The sequence below is a fragment of the Bombus vosnesenskii genome, unplaced genomic scaffold (genome assembly GCF_011952255.1).
Source record: "Bombus vosnesenskii isolate JDL3184/JDL3185 unplaced genomic scaffold, Bvos_JDL3184-5_v1.1 scf7180000014442, whole genome shotgun sequence".
Lineage (NCBI taxonomy): Eukaryota > Metazoa > Arthropoda > Insecta > Hymenoptera > Apidae > Bombus > Bombus vosnesenskii.
Window position 1 is genome coordinate 523,691 of NW_022883452.1, and position 25,224 is coordinate 548,914.

At 38.4% G+C, this 25,224-nt stretch overlaps 1 protein-coding gene across 1 annotated transcript in view; it reads left to right on the forward strand.

Annotated features, from left to right (window-relative positions):
- Positions 1-25,224, forward strand: part of LOC117239853 (protein madd-4-like) — a 258,313-nt gene that overhangs the window by 153,849 nt on the left and 79,240 nt on the right. The window lies entirely within an intron of this gene.

A 25,224-nucleotide genomic window follows, 5' to 3' on the forward strand; every position in this document is an offset into this window, starting at 1 on the left:
TATTTAATTTATTATTAAGCCATACCAAAGAACATCTCCATATTTCCAGGATCAAACAATTCGCCCAACTTCCATGCTATTGAAAATACCTAAAGGTAGGGTACGTATTCGATGTGAGAACAAAAATTCAGAATGTTTATCAAAATAAAGAGTACAAAGTGCACCGTAAAGAATACTCGTTTATACTACTATTTATTGTTATTATTTATTAGCACTGATAACTCATAAAGTTTCTCTAATAATATCAGCTTAATTATGCAACAAGATCCTAAATCCTCGAACTCGAGTCCTTCTTCATTAACTAATTTTTTTTTTCATTATTTTTACACAAACTTTTCCTTGTCACCGCCTATTTCACATCGCCTTCGACATTTTTTTAAGTTTATTCACGTCATAAACCGAAGAACGAACTAGTCTTTCATCTCAATGACTTTGCGTCACCAATGTCCTCGACATCGATAAAAAACATACAACACAGGCCAACCATTCGCCGATAAAAAAAATCATCGTAAAACATCGTAGCAAAGGGGTTCTCGATCGAGCTATGAACCAGACGATTCGAAACATTTGTGAAAAAACGATCGAGGGCGAGTGGCGAGAGTGAGAGAAGCGAGAGAGGTAGTTGGAGAAATTTTACGCGAGACACGGAGGATTTCCGGTCGCGCTAGAAACGGTATAAAATCGCTGGTAAGTGGTGCAAGTTGCACGTCACGACGTAGCAACTTCATGGGTACCACCGCTATAAAACTGGTTGCATATTTTTCGACTGTCGCCAAGTTTTACGTATGCGACAAGAGCGTCGCGACGACGAGGACCATGACGACCCTCAGCGGCTTCCGGTCGGTCGGTCGGTAGATTTAATCGCGTCCACACTGGGGAAACAACGTTGTAAGGTTTACAGATACGGTCCAGTATGATCTCTCCGTGATATCCAGATTCTTGTTGAATTAGGATAGATGAAACTGATGGGCGAGAAATATTTTTCACCTACCTTTCTCTACTCACAATCCTCGATAATCAAATTCGATCGTTTAAAATATTCGATATTGTTCGATCTTTTAAAATTGAAAGATGCTAGCGAATTTTAATAGCAAGGCTCAATTATTAGGATGTTCTACACACACACATGCTAATTATTTGTGTTTCCAGCATCTACCTTTCGTTAGAAATTACAAACCATTGTGAACACTCTTTGCGCAACAGTATTTTCACCTTATTACGAGTATTTACGAGTATCTGTTGAGGTTATTAGATATATAAACAAAGAAACGCGTGGATAAATTGTAAGGTAGAAAATATATTTTAATACAAAAGCGTAATTACAAGTAGGAATACAATTTCAGCTGGTCCATATCGGCACACTAGCAGTGTTACCCTATAACTGAAAACCCCCAAGGCCAGCGTCGCCTGTCTACCGTTTATGGTCTGCCTTCGTCCCAGTCTTTCGTCTATACGCTGTCGATGGCTTCAGTGCTTAAGAAAACTAAAAACATCAGATGTGTAGAGTTTTCTGAGAAGTGGTGACCACTTCAACAGCGTCGCTACTTAAAATTAGTAAATTATTGTGCAGGAACGGCTGTTTAAAAAAATAGATTTAGATTTTCAATCGAAAATGAAATTCTCTTTTAAAGAATCTAGATTTAAAATTTGGCGACGGATATTTTTAAAGAAATCTTTCAGTTTCAAATCTGTCATTATTAACTTGCAGCGAGACCGTCAGATTATTTTAATTAATGAAATGCGTCGGGAAGATCGCCAGTCACGGAAAAGAGTAACAGCCCGAATGATGGATGGAAGCTGCGTTCCCCGCAACGGATCGGAACAACAGATTGAGAGAAATTTAGAATGCTCGGGCTTAACGTGCGTATATCACCGAACACAGAGTCAACGTTTATCGCATTTTGAATGCACAAATCAGAATTTATGAATTCGATGTCACAGTACGCGAAGCTTTCTGTATCTGGCAGTGCATCCTCGAAGATGACCGTTGCTATCGCATCCTGTATGTGTCACGTTCAAATCTAGTTTGTATAACAACGTTATAAACAGAAAGCAGAAATTCTCTATCGATTCTAAAATATCACTGAAACTGCGCTGATATTCGAGTGCATAAATATGAAAGTTTCGACCTAATTGCATCAATGTCGTTTTTATTAATAGTTTTAATAATTGAAGATTCAACGTGGAACGTTATTTGATTACTAGTGTACTAACTTTGATCCTGTAGATTTAATTTATAGAATGGTGGAAACACGCGCGCGCTTGTTTACGACATAAATTCCAATTAATTTGGCGAACTAAACCTTGTATCAACTTTATTCCTATATTTGACACGAATCGTTAATTTACTTCTAATGGCTAAAATTTGACAATTCTAAAATAACCGGCTGCAATAGGAATTCTCAAGTAAACGTAAAATAAACAGATAAGAACCGAATTTGACAGTAGAATGAAACTTGGTTTGTTTGACGTCGTTTTAATTTATACAGTTAACGACAAAAATATATATTCTGCCCACCTTCTCATTGAAGAAACGAAGATTCAAATATCCATGGTTTTAGTACAAATTGTTTAATTGTAATCCTCGAGTTCGATTTCGCATCCTCTTGCGTTATGACAGTCGAATCGCTTAATTTCATTTTTAACCATATTCTACATTTACAATTGTCCTTATTTCTTTTTCGCCGCTCAAGATACATCGTAACAAAAATGAATGCACAATCCACCCTAATCGACTCAACTGCTTATCTTTCTGTAACACATAAATTTCGCTATCGATCGTGAATTTCATAAATTTCCTACGCCCGATCAGATCTTCTGATAATCGAACGACGCGACGTGAAAGCAACAAGAAGCGAAATTCGGCGAGCAATAAGATGATCTCGTAAGACAACTGTGTAACTCGCCGTGTATCCGTACAACGTTTCGCATGCGCATATAAAAATACCTTTGATACGAGAGCATGGCGAACAGATAAGGCGAATAGGGTCATATCCCGTATAGGAAATCGTGCGCGTCCTACTGCATCCAACTTTGCGTACATTTTCCCTCAGATATCTTCTCGGTGTTTCTTCTGTCGGTGATTGCATTGGCTACGAGCGTAAAACTAAGTTCGCGAACAGCGTTGGCGCATCGTCGAATTAGGATGTCGCGACGGTATATCGAAATAACGTTTCTGCCGAACGTATTTTTGGGAATTCCTTTCGCGAATACCGAATCAGCGAACTTCCGGGGGTGGCTCCCAGAAATTTGGCAACTCGATTCGCCCCAGAAACCGCAGCGCTCTCGTAGAATACTGGTACGTAGCAGAGTTGCGATGGAAAAAGAAGGAAAGAAGGAAAGATGTAATTGAAGTTGAAACAGTTCTTCCGTTAGTTGATTGTCGTTCTTCATATATAGTTATAGAGTTCCGGATATTCAGTGATTTGATTGCTTTCACGTATCGTTGAATTAATTTATTAACTTAATCCTGATTGATCTTTTGATCGTAAGATTCTATTTAAAATCGTTAAAATTCAATATTCCAATGATATCAATTGAAATCATTTAAAATCTTTCTTCGGTAATCTGTAATTGTTTTCGTAATAATTTTCTTTCTCGAGATCCTAGGAATAATTATAGGTGCATGCATTTTGTAGGAAAGGTTTATTTCATTTAGGAGAAGTAATACATGTCAGGAGATAGTTGATAATATCCGACACTTATAACTATTTCATATAAGTAATATCATGCACATTAAGTCCTAGGGAATAATGTTTACTTTTTCTCCTTTCACTAAACTACCAAAAGATATGCTGTCACAAAATATGCCAAACAGAAATACGATATACCTGTACGAATGGTGCGCGCATAAACTCAGACACGCATACATACACAACCTGTGATACGAGAAGTAGCAGGTTACAAAAAAGATGACAATGGGATTGAAACTGAAATTTAAAACCGTGCAATTTCCACCGAATGAGGAACGAAAGAATATCGAGAAGTGGAAAAGCAATTACCGATGGTTGATTATTCGATTGGCTGTAATTCTATTCGGGTTCATGGGTTGAAAGTTAGAAGTTGGCGGAAAGTCTTGATGAGCTTCATGTTAACACGAATTATTTGGATAATTGCCAGAATGGTTATTAGTGGGAATAGTTGTCGGTAGCTGACGATTGTTTCGGTGCGCAAAGGTGTTCGCGCTGAAACTGTTCGTTGAACTTGTAATTACTTTATCACCGAACACCGTCGTTCAATTTAACAACGAACAAATTTTATTCCGCTGCTTGTGTTTATGCCTGTGTATTACGTTTATTCGTTTATTGTTCGCGATTTTAAAATTAGAATAACGTTTAAAACGAATCGTGATTGTGACCGTGCAGTGAATATTTGGGATGAATAAAACCTCACATTGATATCCTGTGTATATCGTCGTATTTTATATTGCATCATTTCGAAAGCGGTTCTTTGTCTTTTAAAGCACAGAGGCCTCATTATCTGTGATCTAAAAAAACAGAAATAGAAAAAAAAAACAAAATGAAATGGACGAACAGAATGGGAGCTTCCGGCGTATTCTGTCGTTAAAAAAAAAAAGAGAGAGAGAGAAAATACTAATCAACGAGATACACATATGTCGTGAGATCGAAATCGAAATAAAATGCGCGTGTGCATTTAACTAATTCCAAGGAACAAAGCAAATGGAAGCTTAATAAAAGATTAATTTCATGTCTAATGCTAAGTAGAGAACACAGGAACCGAAGAAGGAGCATACAAAAGTGGACACGACGGATTCCCTGTGTAAAAATAAGAAAAAAGTGGAAAATTTGTCAAGTTGATTCTGGACAGAGTTGAATAATCGACAGAAAATAAAGTTTAAACATGGAGCCTACTACACGCGTATGATAAATTTTCAAATTTCTTTTCTCGAAAACAAAGGATCTTGTGAAAAAATTGTATTCCACGCCTTTCACTTATTTTCACATATAGAATGATTTCCTGACGACTATTTAATTCTGTTTAGTCCGGAACTAGCCGTGTTCAAGCATACTCGGTAAATTTTCAAACTCGATTTTCTCGAAAACTAAGCCGAAAATGAAAAAATGTTATCCCATATTCCTTTCTTATATGAACTATATATATATATATCTGTCATAAATTGTGGATTTCCGGTAAATTCCATAGAAAATAGCGGCACTGGGCGCGCTAGCGCTAGAAAGCGCCTCATTAAAACGTAAATAATCGATCGAAGAAAGACGATAATTACGCGAACCGTTCAATTAAATTTGCTACAGCGTGTTAACAATTCAGGACTGGCACCCGTTTGATCGTCGAAGAATATCGCGGCCGCGCAATTAGCCGAATTAATGAATTATCGTTCACGTCGCGTCATAAATTATTCACTGTTATTCTGATATAAATATCATTCCTGTTCTAATTTTCATTGTTGGTTTATGCCTGTACAACAATTGTATAATTTGAAACGAGATCAATGTCGAAAATTGGAACTTGAGAGGTATTGATCAAAAGATTCTCACTACCAGTGGAAATTTTCGTCATGGAAGGATTCAACGAACGTTTAATTCTGTTTCTCGGGATGATTATATGAACGAGTAATCGCGATTAATGGAATCAAATAACGACGAGTTCTATCGTATAAGAGAATGTTTTAAAGGACGAAGCAAAGCATTAATCTGTAAATATTGGTATATTCGGATGTCTAGTTTATTAAACAGATAGAATATCGATACTATTGTATCATAGACGATCGTAAAATGCCAGATTATTGTTCAAGTAAATATTTTTATAGAAAATACATCATTATGGTTATATACCTTTTTGTTCACCTTTTCGTCTCGCATAAAGATCGTCCAGATCGTGTCATTGCTGTATATATAAGGTTATTAGAATATCATTAGCTCATGGCCATTTGAAGCTCACTATGGAATCATCAAGATTCTTGAGAGATCAAGGTAACTTAGAAGACAAAAGAAATCGGTAACAGATTACTTAAAAGCCACGAAGAATTATCGAGGTTATGTCATTGGAGTCGAAGATCATCCGAAGGCCACAACAGATCACTGACATTCTATTACTCGGTGCCGTTCATTAACCGCTCAAAAGCTCACAGAACATTTCTCAAAAACACTTTATAAGTTTACTATCAATGAGGATAAAAATATATAAATACCCTGGTATTTCATTTATTAAGAGAACATATGTTACAATGGTCGAATTACTAAAACTGTTAAAATAATTAAAAAAGATTGAAACTTAAAATCAATCAAATACTGAAATCTTGTAATTTTGAGGGAATGTAAGGACAATCTCTTTATTCCGATACATCGAATTCTCCGATCCTCGCCGTAAGAGACGAGAGCTTGCGCTAATTAACTGCAGCGAGCTGAAATTGCACGCAAAAGCGAAAAGATGCGGCGGCGGGACGGTTTAAAAGGTTTTTGTCCCGGTGCATCGAGAATGAAAGAAGAAATCGGTCGACCACAAAGTACATGGAGAAGAGGGTCGCCGGTCGTCGAACATCCCTCGGACAGAGAAGCGTGCGTGCTATGACAATGAATGTTCCTATCTCATCGTCGTCTCTCGGAATACGTGGTTTTCGTTGACTGGCTCTAGTGGCGCTCTCAACGCGGCAGAAGGGTGAAAAGCGTCGACGAAGCACTCGCTGCTCCATCGTGTTCGCGGCTAATTGTCTAATTGCATTTAACGGGTGTTCGATTTGAAAGGTGACTGTTACTGAGTGCTGCATGTACGAAACATTCGTGCGTAATGGCGGTCGTTTGACGTCAGCGCTTTGAAATTATCGCTATTCATACTAATATCATTCTGTGAAATAATTATACATTTATACGTGAAGGAGATGTTTCATCATGTTGATGTATAAGAGCGACGCACCAGCGAAATAGTACATTTGGGGACACGTGCAAAATTTAAATTTGAAAGTTTTTCGGGTGAAAATATCGAACGAAGTTTTAGCCAATGTAGTTATATTATTTAACAGAGAATCGCATAATTTCACGGGAATTTCATAATTTAGAAATCGTTTGAACTCTTGCTTTAACAGTAAGCGATATACGTTACGTATATAAACAACATTCTATCAAAGACCTTTAAAATTGAATGACTGTAAAAGGAAAAAGAATTTTTCAGCGTCAAATGGTCGAATTATTAACGACTTTCTACTTCAAACTTTCCATCTCAAATTAATTTCTCGAAAAATGTACTTTGTCACTCTCGTATAAGATATATATGTACCTATATGTACATTTTGTCATATCGCATTATATTCAGACAAAAATCATATAATCACCATGCGTTCTGTTTTTATGCAGAGCTTTTATCCAGAAAATTATCCAGCTTTTATCGCTGGACCATAAAATATTAATCTGCCGCATTTTTGGCAAACACGAATGATCCAACGGGATGGGGAAAATAGCATATAAGAATCAAATGACACCAACTGTTTCCTATTGACATTCGGTTCATTGCTCGATAACTTTGAACCGAACTTAGTTTCAAACCAACTATCACGCAAAGACTACCATTTTTCTAAATGAATCCTTATCAAGATTCCAATATACCGTTTCCATTTTTTCGAAAAACAATAGAACGTCCAATTTATCGCTGATATCAACGTTTTCGTCGTGGTGCCACGCTGAAAACGTAGAATAAAGAGGTAAGAAATCACGAGTAGCAGGACGCACTGTTGGTAGTCTCGTCCAACGAAAGACGCCAAGAAACATTAAAGAAGATAAACGGCCGGCGAAGTCGGTCTCATTCATAATTCATGCCGCTAATTTCTCACGGGCGGCAGTGAGCGCGCTGCTACGTTATTGCATTATCTGGAAAATCCTTGAATAATTCTCATCCGACCGCGGCTCTTGCCACGAAACTTGGACACCGTTATATCGTCTCCTTTCCACCCCAATCCGTTATCTACCTATCTGTCGAAACCTCTTTGACCACCATACATCTTCAGAATGTGCATGATGTTGAATAAGTTATGTAGTATCGGGGAGAAGGGCCCAAGAAACGTCGAGCTAACTACAGACAATGTCGCGAGAGTCGAGGCGCTGTCGGCTCCATCAATGCATTACTGGGTCCTTCAGGTAAATAGCTTTGCCGAAAAGACCTACGTGACCCTGGCTACGAGCGTCTGCAGAACACGTGTGCGGTGGGCCTAGCGAAAGACAATAGAGTGCTAAAACGGCCAGAGAGTCGGCGTGCGACGATATCGTAGTCTGTCCTTTTCTTATCGAATATCACTCATTAAAATACCTTAAACTTTAAACTCTACCATCATCGCTTGTCCTTACTCTAAGAAACCATCAGTTACTACAGTTATACTACCGATGATCAACAAAATATACAATTTATTCAAACAGAAATGAAACAAAAACCATTAATACGATATTGAAAGATGATAAAAGGTACCGCAAATGAAAGCAAGTGAAAGCAAGTGAAACGTCGACGATACTCTGACAATTTCTCCACTGGTTTTTCCGTGATCGTTCGAAGAGTTCTCCTTCGAGCAAATTGAACAGCAAACGAAACAGTTGATCTTTCATTTACAGGAAAATCGGCCAAAATTTCTCGAATTGATCCTCTAGAAATGTTATAAAGAGAGAGCTCCAATGTTCTTTGAACAATGGGTATAGAATTATATTCGATAGGTCCTAATTACTGGAGTATTCCGCAACTGGGACTCAATCACAGAAAATGTACACGTTCGTATCTAAACTTTAAAGCGAATTCTACATTTTGCAACATACGTAATTGTCAAATGATCATAGAGTACATTCCTTTGGAATGTTCCAAGTATGCAGATTCTCGCTTGTACCGACTAATTGACTAACGACAAAATGAATAGAAACTTGAAAGAGCAATTCAAGTAAAGTAAGTAACAAATTCACACGTGTAAAGTGGTTTCAGTTTACTTAAATACTTTCTATTGGAATTCATGTTAGATCTGTCTAAATTGATCAATTATATGGCAAGTACGATAACGACCAGTGGAAAAGCAGTAGAGTGAGATGTTATAGGAGTAGATTTGATGATTACATCTGCGTTTTAGTAATTTTGCGAATCACACGGCGACCGATCAACGGAATAACTGGAATTCAGCGAGATGCGCATCGGTAACGGCGTACATTTGTTAATTTAACAGCGACGAACACCAACCGGAATTTTCCTTGCGTTTTACGCAGTGGTAAAATGTTTTTTCGAACACGGTTCGTTTCAATTCGAATCGATCCGATGACACGAGTGGATCGAAACGATTCCGATTACTTATCAAAAGCTCTGAAAAATCGGTTTAGAATTTCTCTAAATGACGATCAAACCGTCGAGTGATTTGTTTTTGCACCAAATTTTTTAGCACTGTTCATTAATACTATTGTTTTTTAGTACTAGTTTGTTGTTGAAACATTTTTATTCATTTGTTGCCATATTATCTGTATATACATATATATTATATTATCATGTTTCATTTATTGAAACATATAAATTGAAAGTGTGACTTGATTAAAAAATTTCGAAACTATTTTTTATTTTCTGATTTATTCGACGAGTATTCCAGGATAAGCCAGGGTGAAAAGTAACTAATGTAAGTAATGAAAGTAATAAATTAAATACTTAACAAAAGATTTGAATGCATTTTGAGAAACAATTTTGAGTACCGTATGTAGCACATCAACATTGTCAGAGAGTGTACGATAAAAAGGCATTTCAAGAAAAATCATTTCGCCATATTCTTCCTCGTATTCTTTATTATATTTATTTAAAGATTCTTCCATTCAGAAGAAACTACATAATGGCAAAAGAAAATCGCTAAGTAGAATATTTTGCCAAGTTTTAAGATCGTTCCGCTCGAATACTGAAGGAAATCGAGATGTAGCAAAAAGTGGTCGCTCTATAGCGCTGCTATTGTTTAAATCGTATGCATATTCGAGGAGAACAGCCATATACAGAAATAGGAAAAGACATGAAAGATATCGCGAAGCATATGCCGGGAGAGGTTTATCGCTGATAGGTACTTCGTACACATGAAAAGAAAAAGCGGAAAAGAAGAAGCATTCGAAGATGAGAGAAAATCGACAAAATTGAAAGTAGCTCAGAACTGAAACTATTACGATGAGAACGATGAAAAATGATACGAACTCAGAGAAACGTCTAGCCGGTGCAATTTATGTAATTAACTAAAAACATATTTAGTTTAATCACGTTTCGTTTTTATTTGCTTAATCTTTCATTTTGATCGTAGTTAGAATCGATAAAGGTTACATTAAAACTTAAGAAAAATGGAAAAGACATATTTGCTGAGGAAATGTATCGGAGTATTAGGAAAAAGAAACTTTATGTCATCGGAAAGTTATTTTATTCGCTAGAATTTTTCAAGCGAAACTCCGCCAAATATGTATCTCTGCTTTAATTGTAGAAACTTGTGGATTTTCTACTTTGTTACCACCATTACGTGATTAAATCTATGAAGAAAGTACTAACTCGCAGCCTTCCGTTTAACATTACACGACGATACGTCTTACGCAACAATCACCGGAAGCATCCTACGCAACAACGTCCATTCAAATCTCACCAACAAACCACAAACGAAAGAAGAATAACATAAAAAGCTAAAAGATAATACCATTTAACCAGATGGCAGGTTTGCAGAAAATAAAACAAATCCCCGGTTAAAGCAGAGTCCAAGCAATTTTGTTTTTCGCGATGCAATATAAGACGAGACTACTCAGCGCAATAATAAAGGTGCCGGTCATAAGTCGCGTGGGACGTAATCGACCGAGGATCGTTGTGTCTTATAAAACTTTCGCAATTTTGAGAGAGGTGTGACTGACGTGTAATAACCCCTGTGCCATCGGCAAACTGTGTTTCGAGACAATTTCCCTCGTCTTTTCCCTTTTGCTATTTCACCCACCCTTCTGCAAACTGTTTTTCAACCGTCCGCGAATTCATGCCCCGCCATCGATTCCGGCTTCAACCGAACCAGCGCTTACAAATTAACCCCGGAGTGAGACGATTTTTTCCCTTGCTCCTCGAGGAACCGAGCGTGTCTCGATGGGAACAAGTTAAATTAACCCACGGGGTCCGTCTTTCCCTTGGCTCCTTTCTTTCGCCCTTTCTCTCTCTCTCTCTCTCTCTCTCTCCCTCTCTCTCTATGTTCCGCTCCAGGTTCCAGCCTTGTCTTTTCTGTTCTTTTTATTTCTTTTTTACCCACTCCTCTGTGTTTTACCCTCGTCCAGTGCTCGCTTTTTTACGATAAAACATCGAAAACCATTATTTAAAAGCCGACCGGTATAATATCGTCTCCCCCGTGTTTCGTTAAAACCACAGAACCCCGGCTTTTAATCACGTAATCTGAACAAATCGCGATACTCGATGGAAATTATTGTTTCGCATTCAGAGGCCGATCTCCTCGCTGCTTCGATTTCACGTTTGCGGATTATGAATTGCCGGATTGCATCGCGTGTAAATTATAATTGCGATTCGGGGATAAAATTGAGAGTGCAGGAATGAACGAATTATGGACGCCTGTAGGGTAATTTCGGAAGGGATGGATTTGTTTTTAGGAAGATGTCAAAGTTATTATTTTAAAAGTAAATTATGAATCGGATATTATATTTTACAGTATGTATAGCGAACTACTTTTCTTTTAAATGTTCTATAATTTTAAATACTTTATAATGACATGATATTTTCGTAGACAGTTGGGTAGTTGAGTAAATAAAGTTTTAGATTATTTCATTGCATATTATATGTATATATGATATGATGTATATTAATTTATAAAATTGATTAGTGAAATTGACTTTGTAATGTCTAGTATGAAGAAATTTTCAGGAAATTGTCAAGGTTTCAGCAGTTTGGAAAACTGATTTTATAAGAATGCTACGAAAATCCCTTCAAACACCACTGCCAAAAAGATAATTTATTTTTATCAAAAGTTACAATTACAACAAAAATTTTTAGAGATATAATACAAAATTCATAGATACTATAACTATACTACTACTATAACTAGATACTAATACTATTACTATAACAAAACAGAACTGGCGCATAGATGCCTATGTTGCACAAAAAATATCGATATATCCCAATTAAGAACTAATGATAAAATTAACGATAATGGTATCGGAAACAGAGTTTCATTCAACATAATGCACGATCATAATGCTAATTAAGGTACAGGCACTTGTATCAGCAAAACAAAGCCTCGTCAAATCGCTGCTTTGTATCCAACCAACACACGGCATTCGCGCCGCATGTAACACACGCGCAACGTTTTGATTATCCGTGCCACGAGCTACGAACATTTCATCAATACTATACTCGTGCTGTCTGATGCTATAGAAACAATAGATTCGAATCGACGAAACAACAGAAACGCGAAAATGAAAAAATTCGTGGAAAAGTTCATTATCGCTAAATTGTTAGTACTGTCAGATTTTTCATTCATTATTCGCGATTTGAGACAGAACCAGAAATTATAGAAGCAGTCAACACGAATAATGATAAAAATTAGCGGTAACCTCCCTTTCTGTGAAAAGTACCGTGTACTTTTGGCGCAAAACTTTCAGTTTTATTCGCCCGTAAAGCGCGCTTCGTTGAAAAATCGACCGATCCTTTTGCACAGCATTGTCCACTTTTAACAGCGAAATTTGTTTTTCATTGAACGAGAACTGCTAGACGTTCGATTGCTTGAAAAAATACGTTGACCAACGCGATATACTTTTTAGTTTTCATCGAAACGTACACTCCAATCAATGCTTCATTGAACAGTCAGTTATGAAATGAACAGAGTGATGAAATGACCAATTCATATAAAGATTACATCACTTTGTTATGGCAAAGCTACATAACGAATCGTATGTTCGAATCACAGAGTCGAGTGCCAAGGTACTAGAAAATTTATATAGGCAAATCTTGCAAATCTTGTTCACGAAATAAAGTAGACGAGACACAGTTCTTCAATATACAAGCAAAAGGCGTTCCACAAATGGATTCTCCGTGCCTAATCCAATTTCTCGGGGAACGATTAACAGTGACACGCGAGAATCCGGAGGGTTGCCGGAGGATGGTCGGTCGGTCTCGTAGCATTAGCGGGACAAAGCCGATCGCCAACCGAGGACACGGATCCCACTCGAAGCGTTTGCATCGATAATGAACGGACAGGTGGCACGGTCAAGCCGAAGAGCATCGACACGATGTTCACCGTCGGTGACACTCACGATTGACTTTCCCAAGCCCGAGGCAGCCAACCGAGGATGCGATTATATTGGAAACGGCTACGAAAATAGCCTCTCGCGATGTGTACCGATCTCGTCGATTCGATCCTTAGGACCTCCATTAGCTATAGACCGACGTAGATGGAATCGCTAAGATGACGGAGAGACAAGCGTGCTTAAAGAGAAAAAAATAGGAAAGGAGTAGAGGGTACGAGAAAGAGAGGAAGAGAGGATCTCTTGGTCTCCTGCTGTTGCTTTCAATAATTTGGAAGTCTAATGTGCCCGTCCTGAAGGAAGAGCATTTCGGCAGATGGAGCGAACGAAGGAGACGAAGACAGTCGAAAGAAAAACAAAAGGACGAAGAAGGTGAGGGTGTGAAAGAGGTAGAAGGACAAATTGACACCTGCACGCGAGAATGGCGTCCCGACTGGATGTGGCGAGGGCAAAAGCATCGACGCGAAAGAGGAACCGTGTGAATAATGCAGACGCCGCGCCGCGAGGATTCTGCTTAAAAGTCCGATCATCCGTTCTATTCCCAGCGTTCGAGAACCTCGCTGTCGAATCACCGTGAAAAAGGTAACACTCGACGACATTTCGATTGGAAATCGACAATTCCTCGACTATGATTTAGTAATTATGTATGACTGCGACTTTAGGCTATGAGTGAAACGTAATAGCAATTTTGCAGATTGAGAATGGTCATGTGAAACGTTGATATTTTGTGAAATTGCACACAGAGAAAGAGAGAGACATTAACAATATGAAATAAAGTCAGAAATAAAGAGTAATGACAGATCTTTACAATTAACGTATTAAATGAATTTACGAGAGCCACAATAGGATTGTGGGAGTCTCTCTAAATGAAAATCCTTCATCAGAACATTTGACTGTAACGCTTTACTGTCAAAATAGTCAATCTACGATAAGCCTTGTGCCTGATAAATCATTACTAAGAATCAATGAATAGAGAAGTCTTTTTGAATAAGAATCTTCAGATAGTAACAACTCTTATCAGGAAACAAATTATGTATCTTTATCCTAACAAAAGACTCGAAAACAATTATAAATCGTCTGACGACACAAAGCGGAGGAGAATTATCTGTTATCATTGTCCGATAAACGTAAACTCATATGTTCATATCTACAGTCCCATTCTTATCCACGACTCAAGATTCATACTCCCATTGTCATTAAAATCACCTCATTATCGTGACCAATTGAAATTCCTTGAAGGGTAACGGCACCCTTTTATACGTTCCAGGAAACGACCCGTTAAATCTTATTGGAATTTCACTTTCGGACAACTAAACCTCATAAACGCTTCCGAATATCATTACACGGGTATAACCGATTCAAATCGAGGTCCTTAGCCAACAACACGTGATTCCAACAGATTTATTTTTTTATCCCGCTTAAGACGTCGGTCTTTCTAAGCCCGTCCCTTTCAACCTGACACCACAACGATGCTTCAATGAAGCTTTCGGTGAACTCACGTCATATATAAACTTCTCTAATCTCTGGTTACCATCGACGTCGACTTGATAGTTTTGAAAATAATTCGCTATGTATTATTTGTATTATAAGTTGTCATGAGTTTTTTTTAGAAATTTCTGTTTACGTGTTAGAAACAAAGGAAAATTCGCGTTCGAACGTTGGTTATGTAGAAGGAAATGAAATTAAAAATTCGTATTCTGATCAGATCTTAACAATTTTAAACGGCCGTTGATGAGTTTTATTATTTAGTTTATAGAATTTGTTCCGTACGGAATACAGCATTGGGAAGAAAGATTATTTTCAGTTGGAATTTTTGAATACTATAGAGAGTAATCAATTACATGTTCTTTAAAATTTTCGTTTCTTTCATACTCGATAGCCAAGGTACGATAGATTTAAAAAATCCGTAAATGTCAGCTGAATTATTTAGATTTAAGTTAAATATTGTTGCGATCCACGATGCAACAAAAATAATATTCATCGTTCTAACAAAAACTCGTGCGCGCTTTTATATGCGTTTATAAGAAATTTAAATATACAAAAATGTACAAACTGCTGATATTGTATAACATACGCATATATAGTAAAACAATTGTCACTATATTTAGATAATAAAAGAGATCTTTAGATTTTGTTTCGTTAGTTGTGTTCGGGAAACTCTGAATTTGTATAAACATCCTCGATCTAGTTATAAACAATGCTATATATAAATCTATGAAGCTCGAGTTTCTTGGAAAAATGAGAGGAACAAGAAATTGGAAGCTGTTGGAAAAATCGAAAAAGTTAAAGAAAGTTAGCAAAAAAACAGAGATGGAATGGTTAGCTGGATAGTCGACTGAAAGAAAGCATAACGTGATTGGCAGACGCTTCATTGAAAATGTTTATATCAGCTTTTCTGCCACGACTACGCCGTGCGTAAAGAAGCTTCAGAGAGGAGGGCGCGAAGAATGGAGAACGAGCAAAGTGAATGTGATTCGGATTCGGTAATTGTGAAATATTTATATTGCACAGAACGAGGGGTTGTTTGTTCTTGCGCGGCGACAATCTGACGATGGCTGCCGTTGAAATTTCCGTAGGCGACCGAGCGGAGCGCGAATGCAAATATTTGGAGCGCGACGCGCTTTAAACTCGTAATTCGTGCGGCTGCTTTTCGCGAACATGCATCTGAAAGATTCAGGAACAACCGAAGGAAACGAGATGAACGTTTCAGGCGACGCCTCCGTGCACTCGACTCGTTGGGTTCACGTGAAAAAACATCGCACAGTTATTAAATAAAACAGCGATCATCCGCTATAGCGAGAAACTCTCACAGGTTATCTTTTAAGAATACTTACTTACGATTTTTTGAAGTTTGTGAAATTGGTATAATTTTATACAGAAGGGGATATTAATATGACTATTAATTCGTTACCAATGTCTACATGTATACGATGGCCAGGAGGAAGAATCATGATAAGTCTGTTACGACCGTTCGCGGAGAGACGCGGTCGCTAGGAAAACGCGTCAGCGAGAGGCGTAAATTCTCGCTACGATTATGTTAATCGACGCCGCGAAATAGTCGTTCCTCTGTTTCGGTTAAGACAACAGAGGTGGTTTAATGAATGCAACACTGTATTAACAGGTTAACATAGAATGATATATTTTACAATAATATGATGAATATGTTACAGAAGGTTAACTCGACTTTGCGATATCTCTAGATAAACTCGTTTGCTCGTCAGATTTGTCAAAGTGTCACGTTGGACTTGTCAGAAGGAACTGATCGCCCTTCGATTATTCCTTTGTCTCATTTGGAAGACGACCTCCACTATGCTCGGGTCACGTCACCGCTCGCGCCTATGATCACGTATGCCTCTTCTTGTGTGAAAAACGTAACGATCAAAAATCGACGTTTCTAGAGCTCGCTGCTTGGCGACAACTATGCTCTCGTCGATACATTGTATATGATCCGGCGGGCAGATAAGACGGTCTGCCTGCGACGCTGTAGGACCGCGAGCGACGGCTAGAAAATACAGCCTGTGGTAAGCCTCGTGGCGTAACAAGTCAGATCTCCACTTTTTACAGGAACGATTTGTTAGATTCACGGATAGAAGTTTTCCAAAAATAGATGACAAATGTATGAAATATTTAAGAATAAAGTAGACAGATACTTAATTAAATGAAATATTTATTCAAACATCCGGTGCAAGAGTACATGTTTAATGGCACAATTAAGTAAAAGGACAGCTTCAGTAACGTAAAATTGATTGCCAATCTTTAAATTGTTTGTCATGAATTTTCATTCTTTGAACATTCCCGAATCTCGAATCCTGCAATCCTTCCAATACTCGAAACAATGCTCTAGGGAACAGATAGATTGAGAATTGCAGACCATTTATATAATAAATTCATTCTTCAAGTAAAAATACTAAAATTACGAAAGCGTTAACAAAGTGGGAATAACAATTAAAAACGCGCGGCCTCGCGCGTAACTGAAACGAAAATGGATAGAAAAGCAAGAGAAATCGGATGAAGCGGTGTAGAATAGAAAAAGATGGAGGGGGCAGGAAGGGGTTAGTCTCGTAGAGAAAGGCACAAGGGGGTTCTTTAGAGGGTGGCAGTGGAACTCTAGTTCGGTTGGCGGTGGAGTTTGAATAATGCAGACTTGCAAGCCTGCTTAAAAGTGATCGGTCGAACCTCACCCTCGTTTCATCCCCTCGCGGCTCCCTTTAGAATCCTACTTCCAGTTCGTCTAAGAGCACGAACTAAGATTGATTTTAGATTGGGTGGGAATTGGGAATAGCTGGCCCGTTACTCTCTGGCAACACGCTTTCCTTTCTCTACCCATCTCTGTCTTTCGATCCCTCTCTCGCAACCCTTCCATCCATGCTTTTATCTTCGTTCTGCTTGATTTTATTAAAGTCCCCGAGTCGACCTCGATATAGGCTTGTATGCATGTAAATTAGCGGAATGCTTTGAAGAGCGGCCGCGAATGCGTGAAGTCATTTCGTCGCGTGGAGATCAGCTCGGAGCAAAGCGGAGTTTAAACGGTCCTCGCTATCGCATTCGGTTCCGCTTGAAATTCACCGGAATTTGAATTACGTCTAACGGCAACATGGCGTGGCGTCTCGGACGAGACTGCTTCGGTCTAACCACCCCGAACCCGCTAAGGGAGTTTTAACGTTACATCGAATCCACGACACGGGGGAATGAAGAATTTAAATTCCAGAATTTCCGAGGATACGTGGACGACACGAAGATTACTTCGCTGAGACACTTTAACCCCATGTGGTTTTGTCGATCGATTCTTCTCAATTTTAGTTTCCATATATCTACCTACATGTACGTAACTATCCAAATTAAATTTGCTTAAACATTCTGTAAATTAAATTCATCTCTTTAAAATATATTCGTGCCTGCTAATTTTATGGAAATTTGACATGGAAAATGGACATTCTATAAGCTTTTACAATTAAAATGGTAGCACAGTCGTCAGAACCTTGGCAAATTTCGCAGGCAATTTTGCTAATTGGAGAATACACAAATATTTTGTTCACTCTTCCGGAGTTATTTCAGTCTCGGAATTCTCAAACAAACGCGTCGAATACGTACGATTTATGTTTGAAAATACTGATTCGAAATAACCATTTTTTATCGACCCAGATGTATCGTCCAACAGCAACGAAAATTCAATAAACATATCCTAAACTTAGGCTTCATTTGTCGAATTTTTCAGTTGTAACGAAGAGTTTTCAAGTTCCCTCGTACAAACTTTCTAATTATTCTCGTAAATTTCAATTTTATGACTTGAAAATTGAAGAAATAAGAATTTCCGTTATGAAATCGTTATCAGTGAGACACACGAAATAATAGAAACACAGAGAACCGCCTAACGAGTTCCCTATATAAATAACAACTGCACGTCGAAGCATATTTAACACGCAGAGTGGCGCGCGTTTACGCATGCATATGCAAAATTGTCGAACGACAGGCGCAAAACTAAGCGAGCGCGATTGCACGCGACCGCGAAGATTCGTATGCATAAATATTCGCGGAATCGCGACAAACAGACTCGAAACTGTGACCACATCCCCTACACAGGCGCAATATGCAAAGAAGACCAATATTTGCGCTTACTCGAAGTAACCACACTTCCTTCCAGCTTCAGAAAATTGCCCATTAATCGTTGAATTAACGCAGTCGTTACCACTAATTCATCGTCGGACATTTTCATTGAAATCGTCTGAAACTTAGCCAACAACTTAAACACACGTGTTTATAGAAGTAAATATCAAACGAATGTATTAACGATGAGGATCAGAGGGGAAAGTTAAATTTCAATTAGCAAATGGTATTATGATATTATGGAAGTTGAAGTAGTTTGAAATACGGGAATAAGGGACGTTCTCTTTATTTATGCTAATGTTTCTTACTCGGAACTAACAAGCGGAAGTACAATTATGAATTTAGAAACATCGAAATGTTGTATTTGTGAGAAGAATCGCGAATTTTCACAAAGTAATTTCACAAAGTAGTTTCACAAAGCTGGTTAAGAACTTGCTTTGTACACAACATTACTATAAGCGGTTCTATTTCGTAATGAAATGGAATTTTCAATGAAAATGTTCTTCATCAATATTATAATTTCACAAGGAAAGTATTCCGACGAAGGAGTTGAAACGATGAACGATGTATGTGTCAGAAGTGAAAATTTCCAGTAGAAATAAAAAACGCATTTCTCTAATCCAACACAATCCAAAAGGTAAAATAAATTATCTTAGCACACGACTTTCTGCCATATTTCTATTACACAGTGTCGACGATAAATATTCGACGACACACATTCATATTTAGTGTAAATTGAATGATTTTTATTTCTTTTATTTTCTAGTTATTCCATTTGCATCATATGTGCCCTATAACGTAAAATACCGAGCAAAATAACATTTGTTAGAGTCTTTCAATAAATGTAACCAACGGATATCCTTATATTTCTACGTGTCTGACAGTGTGTATCCCTTTTTACTGAACAAATATCGTTTCTTTATATTTCTCTCTACCAACATCGTTCGATTGTTTCAACTTCTCAATTTCGAAAGCAGACATCTCTGGTTAAATCAACGCAGAAAAAAGCAATGGCGCTTATCGTGGCTCGCCTATAAAGAATCTAGGAAAATCAGTTGACATTTACTGCGAGCCGGGCTTTCGTCGCCGTTAAATCTTCCGAGCGACGATCGAATCGTTCGATTTATGGGATCGAACGGGACTGGACCACGGGGCCCAGGGTGCAAAAGCGATTCTTATCTGACACGCACGCGTCGCTATCGCCTCCAGCTGTGAATCTCGTCGCAAATTGGCAACGAAAGAGGAGTGTTGAGTGGCAGACAGAGACGGATACAGGGTCGTACAACCGGATACCAACGGGAGAAACCGGAAAGGGTGGAGAGGGGAGGAAGATGGAAATAAACGAGCAGAGAGGACAAGCCAATAGGCCGATAGGCGATCTCTCATTCCGCAATGCGGGCTTTCGCACCGCCCTATACATATATGTGCCGCACCATGCTAGCCACTTTCCTTCCCGCCATTGCACTCGCTTCCTATACCCCGTAGGACCGATGATCGGCCAGACAAATCTCACCGAAACGATCCAACTCCTGGACATTCGCCATGGATCTCTTCGGTCGAGAAACTCTACAACGTTCTTCTGGGAACCGGTACAATTCGAGAGGAAATCGACTTGTTGGTAGCTTCTTCTCGCGAAGAGTCAATAAACATAATAGGATATAGCGATTATAAGTTATTTGTTAGTCGATTGAAAATCTAGAAGTTGCCTTTTGGTTTCAGAATGGTAGGTCATTGGAAGATTTCCGTTGTCGTTGATTCATTAGAAATTGTTACATCTTATTCATTTGGTTATTTCAATGGTACGTTTATTCATTTAGAGATCGATATAATGAAACATAGTATTCCAACGATTGAAAATGTAAAAGTATTATTCTGATTTTCCAAAGCTAAAAGTAATATTTCTTGTCGATGATCCGTTAAAATGGGCAATTGTTTATTTATTAATACTAGCCTTGGAAAAGCTCAATGGGTATATTTGGATCTAGCAAAGGTATAAAAGCGCAAAGTTTCGCAATAGGCTGTAAACGCTTGCTCGGACAAGTGAGAATACGCTCTTCACGATCAATGCACCGTGTAATAGCGAGGACAAGGATTAACGCATGCTGATTTACCGACGACAGTAACCTAGTAGACAATAATTGCTGTATTTAGGTAGCAAATAGGACGTTAGTAACTCATCTTTGGCTCATTCATCTTCAATAACCGTGAATTGCGCTCGATTGCTCAAAGGGGAGAAATTCCTACCTAAGATATCAGATTAGATTCACATTGCACGAATTAAATTACTTTGAAAAAGGAAGAAAAAATTCATATTTTCAAGCTACAACTCCCTAACAACAGACAGAACATCAAAATTCATCCGTTAAATATATATCGTTATCATCCTAAATTACTCTTTAAACTGTTCAAATGGTATAAGTTCTGTTAAAAAAAAAAAGAAAAAAAGAAAAATAAAAGAATAAAGAAGGAAGATAGGTAGAGGAAACGTACGAAAGTACGGGGAAAAGGGAAAACGCATAAAAAATGAGACGGGAGACCGCCACTTCTTTAATCAACGATTCAAACAGCGAACAAGCCCGCGAACTTTTAACAAATGAGCGCGCCCTGGAGCTTGTTCCGCGCTTTTTTAATGAACCAACTCCGCGAATGTTAACGCGCCACGTACCCGCGACTGCTGTCACCGCGTCGCCTCGTTGCACCCGCACAAACTTTGCGTCCTCTCGCGAAATAACGCGGCACCGACCAACCCGAGAGGGAAGATAAACGAGGCGACCGTTTTCGAGAGCCGGCGTATCGTCCTGTTGCGACGTCCAGATCGATGCTTCAATTATTTTCTACGAGAACCGATCTCGTGTCGCGAAAATTCGACGATGAAGCAAACAAGAACGAAACAAAAAAAAGCGAAAATACCGTTAAAAAATATCCGCCGTATTTTTTCCGAGATATTCCACGTTTCTCGTCAATTGCGCGCGTATCCTTCGGAGATAAATCGAGATGGGATTGCTTCCACGCTTGTTTCTTTCGCTATAATTGACACGGTTATGCCGTGAGCAAATAAAGAGCATTTTGAAGAGAATAAAGAGCATTTTTCATGTAAAGAGTCGTCGGAATTCCTCCTTTTTAATGTTTTTACTCCAAATGATATCCGAGGAAAAATATTGTCAACTTTAGAGGAATTGCAAATACCTAGATCATTGTCAAAGTGATTAGACAGTAAATGAATATAGTTGAAGCCTGTAGGCAAGAAAGAATCCAACGTGGATGTTTCGTGTATTATTATAAATAAGCGTGACAAAAGATGATTTCATCCTTGTGTTATCTAGTTTATTTATGATCAACAAATTAATTGCGTATAATTAGTTATACAAAGGAATCATAGAATAGAGTAGGAAACAGTGACTCGACTAGCAGAAAAATAAAGAGAACGTGAACCAAGCTCAGCCACTCAAATTTGCGCCATTATAATTTACTCGAGCGTGAAATTATCGCCCATTACACTTGATCGCCGTATTCGCGTCAGGATTAAACGTGTCGGGAAACAGGCAATGTAATCAACCTACATATACTAGCAAACAAAAGAAACAAAATGATATAATAAAGATAAACACAGAGGAAGAGAGTAACAGACTTTCTAAAAATAAATTGCAATAAATTTCAGCGTTTGACGTTACACGGGGGAATCTATATACAATACTTTCAGCCCCTCCATTACTTTTGTTCTCCCGTCTATCACTCTTTTAACTTCCTTTTTCCATAACTTCTCTTTCTCGTTGAATTATTTTTTTATAGAGTTTCAGCTCTTCGATCTTTCCCTTATTCTCTTTCATCCCTTCGTTCTCTATTCCTCTTTTTCTTCACGATGTCCTCCTTTTCGTTGATCCACTGTTCCCCGCTCGCGCTCAGGGCGGTAGTCGGATAAAAAGGATTAATTGTCGGTCCCCTACTGCTCTTTCTCTCGGCCGAAAGCCGATACAACAGCTCATTATCGGGTAGCTCAGCTAAAGAGAGCGAACGATCGAGGGAAAATCATCGGCAAGATATTCTATATTTTATTCGAGCAACGTTCGTGCCTCGAACCACGAAAATTTTAATAATTGTGTCCGTGATACGCTACAATGCGGTTGATTAACGACAGATTTCTTCGATCGAGATCGATTAATATAATATAATTCAACGGGATAGTACGCATAATCCTGTTCGATAATTGTAATCGCGATAACCTGAATAATAACTGTGACAGGTGAAGGTTATCGGCACAGTATTTGATATCATCTACGATATCTCTACTCTCGAATTGATACCCCACGGTTACGTTAATAATCTTCTTTATCAAATTTAGTACGGAAAATTGTAATAGAGTTTTTATTTGTTTCTTTGTAATCGTATAGATATCTGAGGGCCGCGTATATGGTTTCGAATTTCTTGTTGGAAATAGGGGGAGAGATGGAGGGGGGGCGGGGGGTGGAAGGTAGAAATTACAGGACGATACGATGTACAGGAGGTGCACAAGCATTCCTCAAAAATTGAAAACCGTCCGCCCCGAAACAATTGAGGGCAATAACTAAACGAACTTCGTTACGAAAGGAAAAGGATGAACGGGCTCGTATTTGTTAAGCCCTCCGCGATCGAGAAACGTGACACGCGTATGTTCTACTTCGAAATGGGAAACAAGTGGAAAAGCTAACAATACGTTCCACAGAATTTCTATGTAACGCAACATAAAGCGGACGATGACACGGCTCGCTACGATATTGAATCACCGATATTTTTCCCAACGATTCTTTCAATCTTAATATGAAAAAATTGCGACTTTGCGCAAAGTTGATTATTTTTAAAAAAGGACAGAATCGAATCAGGTGTCGTTTAACACGTTAGAATGCTTCGCCGACCTTCCCGATTTATTTCCTGCAGATTCTGAAGCGATGATCGCAGCTACTGCTCGCCATCGCGAAATATCCAGCCTGGAATTCAGCTCGACGAGCCTCGAGCCGACTGGTAAAAGTGAATTTTCGAAATCCGCTCGGTTCGGCTACGAACGTGCCGAGCATTACGATATAGAAGCGCCGAAATTTTTATCACGTCTCACGGTGAACTTATTGCTCCAAGAGGGATATCGATGTGCAAGCCAGCTCCTGTCCGCCTCGCAGACGAGATTTTTCTGTTTCCACGCTGTAGAGAAACGCTAAATACTTTGATATATCGCCGTTCTTACGGTGCCACTTTTATCGGCAAGCATTGCTCTATACGCGATTCTCGACACACATTCTCCAATTCTTGATACGACGAATCGGATGTACGCCATTTTTTGCGCTATGTTCTCTTTGAACGAGGTAAATCTAGAAGGAAGTTTATTAACACTACAAAGATCTCGGATCATCTACGTTACTGGTCTTATTATTACAATAAAATATATTTCTAGAAATCCTATACACATATTGTTACATGAAAATGAATTTTAGAATTCGATACTGTACGACCTGTACGATATTGTTCGTTTATGATTCTCCCTAATTTTGAAAATGTTAAGATAAATGGAGGTTCATTTACGTATTATATGTTACGTGCTTGTTGCAAATATCTTGCTTATGTAACGATATATAATATGTACTTGTTTTGCATTTTAATGCATTATGCCTTCTTTAGGAGTTTTGTCAGCAATTCGTTAGAAAATATAGCAATTGGGGAATGGAAAGGGTCAAAAGGGACAATCGTAAAATCTTCTTAAAATGGAAACTATTTTATTCATGTAACCTCATAAAACATTTGATTATCGATATTTTAAAATCCTATCGTATTCACGATTTCAGTGTCTCTAATTTAAGACTCTACAAAAACCTTTCATCCGTCATGTCATCCACGTACGATTCATCCTGTCCCACACGAGCTAAAAGCAGCAATTTCTTGGATTAAACATAGCCTTTGTGCTTGACTGGAATAAAATTCATACTTCGAAAGGTTTTTGTTCGTAAATCTCGAGCATAGACAAGAAATATTTGACAAACGGGAGCAGCTGGCGGAATGGGGGGATTTGTCGTTGTACGGATTAATTGTCCAACAATTTCATGAGGGCTGATTTAATTACCTATCGAATATTGCTGTGCATCGAGCGGTATTTTAACGAATTCATTCGCTCGCGACGGATCCTCCAATTTCGTTAAAAGTAACGCATGGGCGCAAGAAACGGGACAGTTTTAGAAAATACAGCCTCCGATTAATTCGCTACGCCGAATAATTGAACGTCGAATTTTTCTCGTGATAAATGATAAATGATAAACATGCGTGCACGCGTGCCCATCCGTTTTATCGAATGTATTCCGCGGAAATGGGCGTTTCATTTGTACAATTTAGTCCCAAATTTGACAAATTGCTTCGCGAAGGAAACAAATAC